The following is a 15439-nucleotide window of genomic DNA, read 5'->3' as shown; positions in this document are numbered from 1 at the left end:
TGATGATGGGGGGACGGGGGGATGTGAGGTGACAGATATGGTACTCAGTCCCCAAACCTCACATAATGGGGGATGGGGGATGTGGAGTGATGGACGTGGTACTCAGTCCACAGACCTCACATGATGGGGGATGTGGAGTGATGGACGTGGTACTCAGTCCACAGACCTCACATGATGGGGGATGTAGAGTGACAGACGTGGTACTCAGTCCACAGACCTCATGTGATGGGGGATGGGAAGATGTGGAGTGATAGAGTTGGTACTACAGCCAGAGGCTTCCTAAGATCAGACAGGTGACTGAGGCATCTTGGGAGAAGTGGGAAGGAATCCAGAAGTGAACACTTTGTTCATCCCTAAAGGGACAAGAGAGGAGCTAGGCCTGGACATGGTTTTTCATTGGCTTGGGGTCAGGAAACTGCCCTTGATGGTATTCTCTCTACTTCCTCCCTGTGGGCCAACCCAACCCCAGCCCCCTTAAAGACCTTGATGTTGAGATGCTCTTGAACTCTCTTTAGATTTCTTGCCTGACTTTGTGAAGCTATTGAGAATGCAAGCCATAAAAAAAACCCTAAGATTTCTTTCTAGGTATTTATATGTATGTATGGGTGCATGAATTAGGAGGGCAGAGGACAACTTTGGGGAGTCAGTTCTCTCTTTCTCCATGAGTGTGGGTCCCACAGATAAAAATCAGATCATCACATTGACCCAAAACACCTTTACCCACTGAGACATCCCATTGGTCCCTCAAAGCCCTTAAAAAAAAATAGCTTTAATGTTTCCCTTTGGGCCTGGTAAATTGACTGAGAAATTTCCATTCCCCCTTAGGTAGCAGGAAACATGGAGATGGGATGAAGCTGAGGCTGGGGTTGAGGTACCTTGGCTATCTGGGTAGAGTGGCCACTCTGGAAGCCCCATGGGGACACAGACACAGGAGTGAGAGCTAGCTGGAGGTGCCAGCCTGGGGCTGTACAAATGTCCACAGGACCCAGTACTCTGGGACTAGGAGGAGTGATATCATGGCCCTCACTTGTTCCTAAGGTGCCACCCTTGGTGAGGGTTGTTCCTCTACAATGGTTTGCTTTAGTCTCCTAAAGGGTTGGGTGTGGGGCCGTCCTCTTCTGGTCCACTGAAACATTCTAGTCCATTTGCCTGAACTGTGTGGGGAGGACCCTGGTTAGGTGACAGCTGAGGGGATGGAGTGTCAGTCACCAGGCCTATTGTCTGGTCCCTCTCTTCTCCCTCAGAGCAATTTCACTCTGAGCTCTGAGCACCAGCTTTGCTTCCTATGGGCTCCACTCCAACCTGCGTGGGTCCAGGCTGGCTGAAACAATGGCGATGATTTGCTTCAAGCCTTCAGCTTTCTTTATCCATCGGCAACCTCAGCTGCATTACCTTGTGACACCCCCTCTTCTAGGAAACCTTGGGCTCCACCCCTTTTCTTCCCCAGAACCTTCAGTGACAGCTGGTTCGCCAACTTGAGCAAATGACCAAGAAACCCTCCGGTCGGACAACCCCACCACAGGTGCCCAGGCACTGTTGAAAGGCGAACAAGAATGGAACTGGGAGCAAAAGGGCTGCTTCCTGCCCATCTTCCAAGCACACAGGGTCCCAAGCTCCCCTGGGCTAGGGTCCAGCCCTCTCAGAGAGAGTGACCGGAGTCTCTCTCTACTTCCTCCCTCTGGGCCAGTCCTAACCCCCTTGAAGACCTTGTTGTTGAGATGCTCTTGAACTCTCTTTAGATTTCTTGCCGAACTTTGTAAAGCCTGCCATGTTTTTTATCAGTCACAGATGGAAAGAGGAAGGGGAGAGGGACCAAAGCCGCCTTCCCTGATGTCTGGGCGGGGCCCTGTCCCTGTCTCTTAGGGCTCCTGATGCTTGAGCCAGCAAGCGCCTGTCTCCCAAGCTGAGATCCTGCAGAGCCCAGACCTGTTATTTATTGGGAGGCTTAGGGCCAGGACAAGGGCTGGAGGCTACAGAGGATTCTTGCCTGTGAGGAGAGAAGAGAGAAAGGGCAGAATGAGGGAGGAGAGGGGTGAGGAGTGGGAGAGGGAGAGAGAGAGAGAGAGAAGCAGAAGACTGAAGGAAGGAAATACACAGCTGTGTTGGGGGAACTGCCATGTATATGTCCCCGAAACAAGGTGCATTTGGGGAGACATCATTTAATAGACCACGGTTAGTGGCAGAACTGTGAGCAGTGCAGGGCTGTGTTTTGGAGACAGGATGGATGACACTCAGCAGCAAGAAAGCCCAGGCCTGATTCTTAGGGCTGAACTTATATACACAGATGAGTGCTGATCCTCCCCCTACTCCACCACCCCAAGCCCCCCCCCCAGCTTCTGGTCTTGGTTTTCTCCTTCAAGAATTCCTTTCTCTTAGGGTCTTGCCTAAGACTAAGCATGTGCCTTGAAAGTAGATGGTGGCTGCAAAGAAGAGGAAAGGATAAGGATGACAGAGAGGACAGGCAGAAGGAGGAGAAGAAGGAAAAGGGAGGAGAGGAGGAGAAGAAAGGAGAGGGAGGAGAAGGGAGGAGGGAAGAAGAAAGAAGGGAGGAAGAAGGAGAAGAAGGGAGGAGAAGGGAGGAGGAAGGAGAAGCAGGGAGGAGGGAGGAGAAGAAGGGAAGAGGAAGGAGAAGGGAGGAGGGGGAGAAGGGAGGAGGGAGGAGAGGAAGGGAGGAGGGAGGGGAGGAGGGAGAAGGGCACAGATCCCAGAGGCAATGCTATGGAGACGATGGGAAAATGGCAAAGGTTAGATGCATTGGAGCTGGAGAATTTCCCCACATGGTCTCCAGGTTCAGGCCACCTTCAGCATCCTTCAAGCACCCTGAGGATGACTGAGGCTGAAACAGGCCTCTCTGAACAGTCACGTTGTTTCTGCTGCCTCTGCCCCCAAAGCCTTCATTTTGGGGTTCACCAGGACACTGTGCACAGAAGAGCCTCCTGAGGAAAAGCTCTGTGTGCCTGCCCCAGGGGTGGGAGTGGGGGTACTGAGTCCTCTCCAGGGGCTCCTACTGCAAATCAGAAAAAGGGCCCTGTGTCTTTAAGGAGGCGCCAGTTGGGAGTGCAGAAGGGAGGAAGGTTAAGACATTAGCGGGTGCTAACAAATTTAGGATGTGGAAGGAGTCTCTTCTTGGCTGTCCATCAAAGGAAGGATTGAATGTCCCTGAGTGTGGAGAGAGCAGGACAGAAGGAGATGGGGGAGGGGTGCAGGAGGGTGCCATCAGACCAGGCAGGCTCACTCCCTGGGCAAGCCTTCCCCAGGTGTTGTGGGTGCAACAAGTTGGTGTGTAAGTGTGGCAGAGCAGCTGCTGTAGGTCCCAGCACTGGCAGCCCCATGGCCTGTGTGTTGCCACTCCTCCCCCATGCCCCATCCCCAGCTCAGGTTCTGTCCAAGCAGCTGGCTGAAAAGTGATCCTGGAGGAAGAGGCCCTTCCTGTTGATTAGGAACCCCGGGACAGTGTCCCTGAGCCCCCTCAAGGCCCACCAGAGCCCTCCTCATTCAGGCTCCTGTCCTGGAGTCACTTGGCTCCTTGTCACCTACGATGGGGCAGCTCTTAACCTAGGTCTCTGTGTAATCCAGGGAGACCTGCACAGCTACCTAGAGAGAGACCGCAAACCGTGCCAGGAGCCTCCTACAAGGTTATTTCCGGCAAGGGCTGAAAGGAGGGAGGGCATGGGGGAGCCATATCAGGTCCAGGAACAGTTCATTCATCCTTCCCTGGGGCGGGGAGACAGCGGCACTATCCTAGTGAGCACAAAGTCCCTGCCCTCAGATCCCCGTCTAGTGGGGGGAAGAGAGATGAAAACAGAGACACCCTCAAACAGCGCACACATACAACAGCGGCTTTTGGAATACAATAGGCCAGTTCTCTCAATGGCTGGCTAAATGCAGAGTTCCAGGCCCAGCCTTGGGGTGCATAGGGCCAACCTGGAGACTACACACGTATAGTTCTAAGAACAGTGTGTGGGCTGTGGTTTAAGAGCAAGTGTGACAGCAGGAGTCAACACCTAAGGCTGCTTCAGAGGAAGGAGGCAGGCAGGAGGCTGTGCAAGGAGGCTTGGGAGTGTGTGCTTGTCCCTCAGAGTCCCACTCGGGGAGTGAGGAGGGCTTGCTTGAATGACTTTGCAGTATGGAAAGCCTGTCCGGTTTGCCCAGTGGGGATGCTGGAGCAGCAGGGATGAGGGGGTGGAGAGGGTAGTTCGTGGGGTGGGGTGGTTAGGAGGGAGGAGGGAGAGGAAAGCAGACATGAAGATGGCAAGAAGGAGGGTGGAATGCCAAGGACAGAGAGCCTGGCAGGGGTGGAGGCAGAGGAAGAGGAAGGACAATTTTAGGATGTGTCTGGAGATGCTATGCTAGGTAACAGACAGTGCCTTACTGGGGACATACAAGGGGCAGCTGGTTCAAGAGGAACACAATGTATTTTCTTTGCCATCTAGTAATTGTAGGCGCTGTGGCCATCCTGATGGGAGGTGGACAACCGGACCCACAGATCCGGAAGGCAAGGATCCCAAATACAGATTGGGGAGACTGTAACTTTAAGTCTACGGATGTCCAGAGTTTGATAAAGAACATCCAAGTAGGACACATCCCCAGGGATGAGTGGCAGTGGCCTTCCTACACACAGTGCATCTGAGATTTGAGAATTCATTTTTTTCCATCCTATTAATTAAAAAAATGCTGATCACAAGTCATCAAATTGATTTCACAAGCCACTAGGTTGTGACCCCAAACTGAAAAATACCGATCTCCATGGAAACGGGAGTCCCAGGGGCAGAGGCAATGAGTTCACTAAGAAGAGGGTGTAAGAGGCAAATGGGGCTCTGGAAACCCCAACACTTAAGGCCCTGGTCAGAGATACAGAGGCCGAGACACCTGAGAAGGGGGGCATGAGAAAGTCCCACAGCATCCATCTCCAGCACACAAAGCAGGATGCTTTAGAAGGAAAGATGGACACCTGTGGAGAGCCCTGCAGGGGACCTGGAGGTCAGTGGGGATGGGACCTAGCGGTCACAGACACCCAGAACTCTCGACCCAGGAAGGATCAGCATAAATAGAGGCCTCGAGGTCCCCTGGGATGTACAGCAAAAGGACAACTAAGTCCCCCATCAGTATGGGTTTTACCCAAGGAAACCCAGGACTCAATTGCTCACCCATGTCCCCTTGTCCCCTAGCCTATGAGGACCTGCCATACTGCTCCCTCTCCTCAAAGTTCAAGTCTCTAAGGGTTAGGGTGAGAAATATGTTCCTTTCTCATGCTCAAGTTGCCTAGCTTTAAACAGGACAAATGCCAAGGCTCAAGGAGGGCCTGTCACCTCAACAGTTGCTTGTCACATACTGGAGACCTACTGTGAGCTAGGCCTGCAAGGCAGGGGATTTAACCTCTGGAGATAGGAGGTGGAGACTATACTCCCTGGAAAGGAAGTGTGTTAGTCCCACAGAACAGAAATGAGCGTCACAGTGAGCTAGGACATTGCGTCAGGAGTCAGCGACACAGGGTCTATAGGGATTGACAGCCTTGTGACTGAGTGGACCTGTGCAATGGTGAGGATTAGGGGTGTTATCCTGGGCGGGGTGTGTGTGTGTGTGAAGAACTAGAGACAAGAGGTGTGTGGTGGCTCAGAGGCACCCAAAGACCCGGCAGCAGCCTGTTCTGCAAACAGACACGCCTCCAACCCAGGCATGACCATCATGTATGACTTCTCCATCCTCCAAGGATGTCTATCCATGTGGACCACAAGCTATGGAAGTCGGGGCTGCACACAGAGCCTGAAGTCTGACCAACATGGCATTCTCTAAGAAAGGATCCCCAGGAAGTCTGGGGCTCTCCTGGAGAAAATCCTGAGTGTCTCCCACTGGATACTCATACTGCAGAGAGAGGCTGAGGGCACATGTCAGAAACCGTGGAAATATATAGTATACGACATTGACAATTCAGATGTCAACCTATCAGAGGGATGACACTCTGATGGAGGTTAGTCCTGTCCAGGCAAGGCCTGCAGGACCATCAACTCTGGAGACTGTTGCTCACTTTTGCTAAAGCAGCTTGGTGTCTCCCAATACCTGCACTGTAGTGTGTAATCTCATGTGATGTGCATATGTAATCTCAAGACTGCATCTCAGTCTTATGGGCACATATACTTGTGGGTGGTCAGGAAGATGACTTTTCATTAAATGATTTTGATATATAGAATATGCTTTATAACTAGATCTATCTGTCCCACAAGGACTGTTAGACACTTAAAAGCCTGCTTTGTTCCTTTGGCTCAGACTAACTGCACACAATTAGTCCACTTTCATCTCAGAGCAAGTTCAAACTAGGCTAAAGACTCTTTGTAAATAGAGCATACGTTTAAAACCTTACAGCTATGCACAAGGTCAGAGTCACAAATATCCAACCAAGGTTGCAACACAAAGCATCCAGGAAAAGCATGCCAATTCCTCACCTGCCAAGTCAGCTGACAACAGGCCTTAAAGTTTATCACTGAGCACTGTGCCCCTCACCCCTCTCTGGTCATAGTCTTATCCCTGTAACCTTGGAGCCTTGTGCTGCCATGGCAATGGCTCAACTCCTTATCACTTACCCTAGGAATGTGCTTTTGACCAATGAGAGGTAATTCCTATACTTTTTTTATTGCTTCAAAGCTCCTGTAAGGACAGTGCTTTTAGGCTAGAAGAGAAGAAGCTAGGAGGAATTAGAACTAAAATGGGAGAATTAGGATAGGGGCAAAAGAATAAAGAGACTTGCTCAGAACAGCACATGTGCAAGAGAGTTCACTCGCCCTAAGAAGAGTTCCTTTTGCTTACTGTAGCATCCAGTATGAACCCTGAAAAGGACCTTGGGGCTTTAGAGTTAGGTTTAGACTCTAAACACATTTGGTGTGCTGGCAAGTCTTTCTGTTGAAGTTGGAGTTTAACTCAGAGATTGCAGGTGTGTGCTTCCACACCTGTCTATCGTAACGCTTGATGGTGACATTAATTGATATTAAATAAAGCTTAAATTGGGCATGGTGGCACATACCTATAATTTCAGAACTAGGGAGGCCAAGGCAGGAGGATCTCAAGTTCAAGACCAGCTTGGGCTACATAATAAAACTGTCTCAAAAATCAATAAATAGCCACATGTGGATATAGTTCATAGCTACGGGATCTTTCGGTACAGATGAAGACTCATTTCAACAAGTGAAGAAACTAGAAAGTGACAAATCTAAGGTTGTCTGGTATTGATCTACCCCTCAAGCCCCAGCTCCCTTTCTTGCCTAGAGATTGTATGTGGAGCAGGAAGGGACCAAACATCATAACCAGCTAAATATAGTGTGGGCAAGCAGTCAAACACTGACCACATGAGCAGTGTGAAGATACCTGTCCTCTGGACCTCCCTAGACTCCTATTCTGCTGCCACACTGGGGGCTGCAAGAGACAACACCTTCCAATGCGGACATGCTAGGAGCCACTATTTCTTCACGGGTCTTTGATCCCAGGCTTAGCTCTGTAGAGCATAAACATTTCACTCACTGCACTGCTACAAGGGTTTAATTTGGCTGCGCCCTGGCACCAGTTTCCACACACGTGGATCCCAGGCATACAGGAATCACTGCTCTGCCATTAATTCTGCCATAGAGTTCCAGCAAGGCCCATCTGAACCCCGTCTCACTCCATGCAGCAGGGTCCAGCAAATGCGGTAGGAAGCCCAGCTCTCTGCTTCCAAAGAGACAGTCCCTGAATGCTGGGATCTACCCAGGGAGTTCTGAGGCTGCTTTGGACACCTGGCTTGCCTTGATTAGAGAGAGGTCCTCAACCTCATGGAGCTGCACAAAATAGCATTCACATCGGTCCCCATTTTCCAGTGGCAGAGAATGTCAGGTCAGAATGCCCCACGAGCATGGGCAGAGCAGTATCCAGGCTTGGAGAGGTCCTCGCTGGGCAGGGATCCAGTGTAACAGAGCATCAGTATCCTACAGGGGCTAAGCATCAGTACTGGGATGGCTTGGGGTCTGGTCCCTGCACTGAGTAGTAATTAGTCCCAACTTTCACACCAATGCAGCCAGGCAATGGCCCTGCTCAGCATCCCTCAGTGGCTCCCCATTGTTCTTAGGATAGAGTTTCACATATCCCAGCTGTTGCTCACCTTCTGATGTCAACCAATGTCTCTCTTCCTAAGTTGCCTACTCCAGCCACGGTTCTCTTTCTCATCCACCCTACTCTCTTATCAGTCTCAGGGTCTTTGAAGGTTCTGTTCCCTCCTCTCTTTGCCTCGGCAGCTCCTATTTCCATCTCAGAGCTCTGTGCAAGGGTCTCTCTCTGTTGTTGTGGTTTTCCCTTCCTAGTTTCTTGTGACACCACGTAATTCTTTAGTCACCACTGTGACTTTTACGGTTACTGTTGCCATCGATGGCAAATCCCCCCTTGCTAAGTCCTGAGAGGGGAAAAATTCTGTCCCTACTGCTGTGACCCTCTAATACATGTTGTGGTGATCTTCAACCATAAAATTGTTTTTATTGCTACTTCCTAACTTTTTTATATAATTTCATAATGTAAATATATGTGTTTTCTAAGGGTCTTAGGTGACCCCTGTGAAAGGATCGTTCAACACCCCCCCCCCACAAAAGGGTCATGGACCATAGATTGAGAACCGCTGTCCTAGAGGTCCCAAGCCTAGTGTGCTTGGTGATACATGTTATTGAATGCTCATACGAAGGAATTAAAGATGCCATTGAGATGGAATGAAAGTTAAGACATTTTCTGGGCCTGGTCACCTTGAACTTGGAGAGAGCCTACGCCAGGCCAAGTACAAGAGAAGACTGGGCACTGCCTGTCACTGTCCAGCAGGAAGCATGATACAAGCGTCCCACTTTGGCACAGCTGTGCTCAGAGATGCTCTGGACAGTTTTTAACAGTGAGTGACCTAAAGCTGGGGAAGTGCCCCTGGACTGGGAGGCAGGGGCCACCGCTACCTAGAGTATTTCATCTGTGGCCCAGCCTGAAGGGTAAACAGAGCTCATGGCTAACAGTTGTACCTGGAGAAGAGAGGAGTGGGTGCAAAGGCCTCAGGGGTGGAGGCCAGCTATCTTAGTTCTGTGATGGTTGGACTGGTAGCTAGATTAGCGAGGTAGGGTCACACAGGGCTGCCATGCCTGGGTTAAAAAGTCCGATGCCACTGTGGGGTTTCAGCAGAGGGACGACAGAGGATGGAGCGTGGAGGGGAATGCTTCCCGTGGCAGTCTGGGCCCCTTCCAGCTCTGGCGCCTAGGGTCTGGGAGCCCAGGCTGGGCTAGGATAGGAAGGTTCCCTCCTCACTGCCAACAGAGGCCCCGTGAGACTGATTTTCCTGCTTGACGTCAACTGAAAGGTCGCAGAAATCCCAGCTTTCCTCTCAGGGGCCTTTTAGGGCCCTTCTTTCTGTCCCCTTACCCAGGTCCTGTAGATATTCCATGAGGCTCACAGACACGACCACTGCTGGAGTCTCTTGAGGTCCAGAGACACCGTGAGAAGCAAAGCTTCCTCAATGTGTCCTCACCTCACCTCACTCAGATTTCAAAGGGGGCCTCATCCTAGTATCTGGGGGTTGGGTGGAGGAAGGGCAGCCTGTGCTGTCTGCCAGGGTGGGAAGGGGATCTCAGGCCAGCCGGCTCCAGCAGCCCCCTCCAGTCCTCCAGATAACAACCCTCCTGGGACTGCACACAGGCAGCCAGTGCTCTCTCCCTGGCCTGATCTTCGGCACCTAAGCCAGTATGTGCTGATGACCTGGAAGTGAACCAGAGTGTTCAGGCTCTGACTTCTTCCTCTAGCAAAGGATTCCACAGCGAGGGGATACAGTCTGCCAGACCCTGGTCACTCCGATGCTCCTTGACTGATTGTCCACCTTCTTCATCCAACCATGTCCAGTTTCATTCCCGCCTGAAAACCTGCTCCGGCAGGTGAGATCGCTCCTCAGCCACGCTCCCTCTTGCCCCACCCCGAGTACCCCCATCCTCATTTAAAGTCTGTCCACCCAAGGGTGCAAGTCTGCAGGCTCTGATCTGTCTATTTCCCTGTGTCTCATTCCCAGCTAGCTGTCTACAAGGCCTGCCAATTGCCACCTGAAACCAACCCAAGGTGTTCACCATGTTGCCTCCATCTCCTTCATTTCCCACCTGGACACCCACAGGAGACTTTTCTCTCCACTCTGCTCATGCCAAAGGAACAAGAAACAGAACCGGAGCCCGTGGCTGTCCCCATCTCCCCTGACCACTGTGAAACCTTACAGGGCCTTCCAGGTTCACTGAGGGAGACATTTTCACACTCTACAGACCAGAGCCCCCATTGGCCATGGCTGAGCTGGCCCCACCACCACTGTGAACTCCCCAGAATTCCTCACCCCCGCACCATTCATTTTAATAGATCACTCGGACCTTCCTTTTCTTCTTCAGACTCAAGCTAATTCCTGCGCCGGGGTCTTTGCCCAAGCTGTTTCTGCTTACCAAAGGGTCAGATTGATTTTTCCCTGAGCTGTTTCTGCTGACCAGAGGTCCAGATAAATTCGGTCACCTGACACATTTGATTGATACCTTTACAGTGGCCTATGCCATGTTATGCTCTGCCCAAGTACCTCTCACAACCTGAAAATCGACTGTTAACTCTTGGGGTAGCTGGCTCACTCCTCAGTCCAAATGCCCCCTTCCCGTGGATGTCTCTGAACACGGTCCAGAATGGCTAGCACTGCCCTGCAAGTGGCCCTGCTGGAATGTTTCCCCTTGATCCAGTTGCAAACTTAAATACATGCAACGTTAATTAGCCAATCATAGTCTAACAAAGCTGGGGGAAGAGGTAGACACCTTCAATGGAATCTCCAAATAGTCAGTGATATTTTTCTCTTTCCTCCCAGTCATCCCCATCCCTCTCCCCCTACCATTTCCCCCACTTAGAAAGGATCTTGAATTTCTGATCCTTTTGCCTCTGCGTCCCCACTGCTGGGATTCTAAACATGCACCCTCTCGCTCGGTTTCTGCAGTGCTGGGAACCAAACCCAGGACCCCATGTCAGGAAGGCAAGCAGTCTGCCAACGGGGCTCTGTGTCACTGTCCTCTCCCCACCCCCCACAGCCCCTTCTTTGGTTTTGCACTCATTTTGTCTGTCTCTCCAGCTAGATGTGGCAGTTCCATAGGGAAAGATGAGCTCATCAGGTTGGTCCTTGGGACCCTGGAACCCGGAGCCCCCTCATGGCAGGTGTCGACAGGTATTTGTTGAGCCCGTGAGTGAGCAGTCACCTGCTCTGGGGAACGCTGCTGTGGCCAGGGCTCTCAAAACACCACAGCTGCCACACAGAGACTACAGGATATAATTGGTGAGGCATTTCCGGTGGCCACTGCTCTGAGGCCCAGTGGGGAGGGGTTTCTAGAAGACACGGGGCAGGCCTTGTCCATCACCTGGTAAATAACAGCTGGCCCATCTGCCGCAATCCATTTCAGATCTTTCAGAGGTGCTTAACCCTTGTGAACTCACTGGCCTCTCAAAGCTACCGGCTGGGGCTGACAGAGCCCACTTCACACAAACATGGGAGCTGGGCATTGGCAACGGGAGGTCACACAGCACTGATGAGAGCCAGGCTATGCCCTGTCTCACAGTGTGGACTTGAAGCCTTTACCGCAGGCACACCCTGTTCGGGGATTGGCAGGTTCTGTGCATACAGCCAGCCACCCTCACTACAACTGATTGCCAGCTAAGAGGCTCGCCTATTCACACAGAATGTTCTGGAAGGCCAGTCCCCAGAGTCAAAGTGTGTCAGAGGCACAGGAGGGGAGGCAGTGAGAGTGTGGGTAGAAGCTCGAGCTGGGGTTCAGAAGAGCTCAGTGCCATTTACTAGTACCTCCCGTGTGCCAGACTGACTGTTCTTGCCCCCACTTTACCGTTGAGAAAGTTGAGGCCCAAGAGACTAACTCACCTGTTCACAGTAGGACTACTTTGGTAAAGACTCTTAGCCTTTACCTGGGCTTAGTTCCTACCAGATCCAACCAGGCCTGCCTAGCTCGGACAGAGTGTGATGAGGAAGGCAGCAAGCTGGTTCTAGAGGACTCTGTGACATAAGAAGGGGCCTCTTAGATGGCTGGGAAAGGGGCAGGTACCTCCCTACCCAGGCCACTGTGGGTGGAGGGTTCAGGAGAGACTAACTCCCAGGGCCTCGGCTCACTGACTCGAGTTCCAAGACCAAGACAGTGACTCATCCAATCCCAGGAATGCAGGAAGGCAGCAGATGCCGTGAGTAGCCCCCAGTCCTGCTGGAAGACTATGGAGACAAACACTAGAAACCTGACCCAGCTTGAACTGCTTTAGGAGAAAATCCGTTCTTGGGGCTCAGTTGCTGATGTACTTCCCACATAATCAAGGTGTCCCGAGTTTAATCACCGTAGAACCTATGTACAAAGCTGGGCAGTACAGCTCAGTATAACCAGTGAGTCTCAGACGTCAGTGAGAGACCCTGTCTCAAAAAAAATGTGCACAGTGCCCACGGAAGAATGATACCTGAGTTTCTCTTTAGCACACATGCATGGTCTCGCATGTGCACATGTACACACTTACACACACACCTATCTGGGTCCTTCCCCAGATGGCTATTCCTTCATTTGCTCTCTGAGTTCTTCTATAGAAGCATGCTCCCAGCATCTCAGACCCACCCACAGGGGAGGGATTGGAGGGAGGAAAGGGCCAGAGTCAAGGCCAAATGGTGTCTATCTAGGGAGCCTGCTGTACTCCCTGGAGCCCAGCAAATGGGATGGAGGGCTGACATCGTAATGTAGCAGGAGAGATGGCTGGCTATGACTTCACCCCTATAAACAGTTGCCGGATAGGTGGTAACTACTGATGCCCTGGCTTCAGAGATGTGGTAGCAACTTCAGTCTGCTTTTCCCAAGATGTCACCTGACAGGAAGAATAGGTGTCTAAGGGACAGAGGAATCTGGAAGCATTAGCCTGGCTTGGCCTTAGGAACCATCAGTGGCCTGTGGTGCTGGCTGGCCATCAACATCTCTTTATCTGGTCTTCGAGTCAATCCAGTTCCTGCCTCCATGAGACTCTGACAGCGTCTCTGTGGCCATTTATGGGACAAGGCACGGTGGAAATCCTGGCTGGATTAACACACACTTCTATCCCTATCTGGCCACGAGGCGGAAGAGAGTCCTTTCCCCCACTTCACCATAGTTTCCTGTAAAACACAAGGGCAGATGGTATCCGTGAACCCTGAAGTTGTTCAGTGACACCTGTAGGAGGCGCTCACTAGCCCTGTCCTAACCACGGGGACTCTGCTCTTTCTTGTTCCTGACAAACGTAGGGTTTCCTGTAAGAGGTCTTCTAAAGAAAGGCCTTGTCACAATCCTGTCCTGCCTGAGGTGACTGCCGATGCCCATCTGGTGTTCCCAGTTTGAATTCTACACCTGGGGAGAGGCCTGTGTTCTGTGGGCCCCTGTAAGGCAGTGAAGGGTGTTTCCTTCCTCCACACTGGCCAGAGGGGCTATTTGGAGCCAGAATGAAGGAAGCATTGTCCCGTGATCAAAGGCTCTGGCCTCCTCTCTCCTAAAGTACAGTTTGGGGAGCCCCCAATCCTTCCCCCACCAAGCTGGGGAGGAACTAGCAGGTGCTAAGCTGGGCAAGGCTGGGAGATGGAATCTTCTAGAGCAGTGGTTCGCAGCCTGTGGGTCGCAACCCTTTTGGGGAGATGTCAAATGACTCTCAAGGGTTGCCTAAGACCATCAGAAAACACAGCAAACACAATGTTCATATTATGATTCATAACAGTAGCAAGATTACAGTTATGAAGGAGCAGTGAAAATAATTTTATGGTTGGGGGTCACCACAACAATGGGCCACAGCATTAGGAAGGTTGAGAACCACCACTGTAGCACTTAGTGAGCCTCCCAAAGTCATTTCTCTTTTATTCCAGTTTGGTGAAGGAGAAACAAAAGAATGGGGTGGGAAATGCAATAAGAAATAAGCAAGGAGGTGTGCTGGGTACCGAACAGTGGAGCCTCAATTAACCAGAAAGGACACAGTTCCCTGGAGCACCACCAGGATGTGCGGCTAGGAGGCCCTCTTCCACACCAGGCGCAACTCTGGAGTGCATATAGCCAGTCTGTTTACACGTGCTATCTCCAGGACATCCAAGCCCTGCCCTGCCCTGCCCTGCCCTGTCCTGCCCCACTTGCTGCTCTGTCACAGAGAGCCAGGCCACTTTGTGATAGCACACATAACTATGTGGGGAGCTGGCATCCGCTTAAACCCAGGGGTCACCTGTGGGGGCGTGCTGTGTCTGTGCCAGACTAGACCACTGCATTTCCTCCCTCTCCATTGGGGTTTCAAGTGGGTCCTCGCAGGGACAAGATTCTAGTGTGAGTCATGGCCTCAGAACGATGATGGGAGGCTGTAATGAGCTGGTAAGGTGCACATGCAATGACTCTGGCCACCAGCAGAGGCCATGAGGAAGCCCTGATGGCTGAACACTTGAGATGAGAGGTTGGTGAGGGTTGTGACTAGGAGTGGGGGTGACGGGGGCAGTTCCTGGGCAGAGTTGAGGGCTATGCTCATGTGCTAGATGTGGCCTGCTTCGTGGTCCCTTGTAACTCTCTGAGCATAGGCCCCTGGACCCGTAGGGACCCTGGACCTTTAGTGTCACTGTGGGAACCTTCTCTGGGGACTCTTCAGGGCAGAGCTGGCTATGACCAGCAAGCTGGTCACCACTGAGTCAGGGCAGGGAGCTGCTCACCTCTGCAGACTGTCTTGAGCACTGCAGCTCCTGAGGACAGATGTGGTCCAGGGCCCCTGCTCATGAAACTGTCTGGGGACCAATTAGGTGAATAAATAAGGGAATCTGTGGTGAGTCCATGGGTCCTGGGCTGTCAGAAACCTCTGCCTTGGACCTTACTTCTCTCCCGGAACAGGATGTCTCCAGCCAGCTCCCAAGATGGATCCTGTCTGTCTCCCCAACTGAGCAGTGAAGCTGAGAGCCAGCAAGCTAGTGGTTCCTAGAAGGTCTTCTATTTCCTAAGGTCATTGGCTCAGGGCTGTCCTCTCAATCCGCCCATACCTCTGCCTTGGAATTCTACATTCCTAACCCTATTGTCTCTGAGTGTCTGGTACCCCACAACATCCTGGATCCATTCTCTACCCACAGGCAGGCCTAAGTAATTTGCCAGTGTTACCCACAGGCAGCTTAGCACCCTAGGAGTCCATGTCTAAGTCTGGGAGTCCAGCCATGTGCTCCTGTATTGTCTGGATAGTTTGGGGTGAGTGGGTAGCAGGAGGGAAGTCGTGCTGCTGTGGCTATCTTTTCTACCCTCACACTGCAGAGCCTAAGAGGAAGGTTTCCTGCATGAGATCCAGCTGTCAGGCATTTTCTCAATTAGTGATCAATGGAGGAGGGCCCAGCCCATGGTGGTGGTACCATCCCTGGGTTGGTGGGCCTGGGTTCTATAAAAAA

Source organism: Microtus pennsylvanicus, chromosome 7 (genome assembly GCF_037038515.1).
Source record: "Microtus pennsylvanicus isolate mMicPen1 chromosome 7, mMicPen1.hap1, whole genome shotgun sequence".
Classification (NCBI taxonomy): Eukaryota; Metazoa; Chordata; class Mammalia; order Rodentia; family Cricetidae; genus Microtus; species Microtus pennsylvanicus.
The sequence above is the reverse complement of the archived record's forward strand: the minus strand, read 5'-3'. Positions refer to the sequence as shown.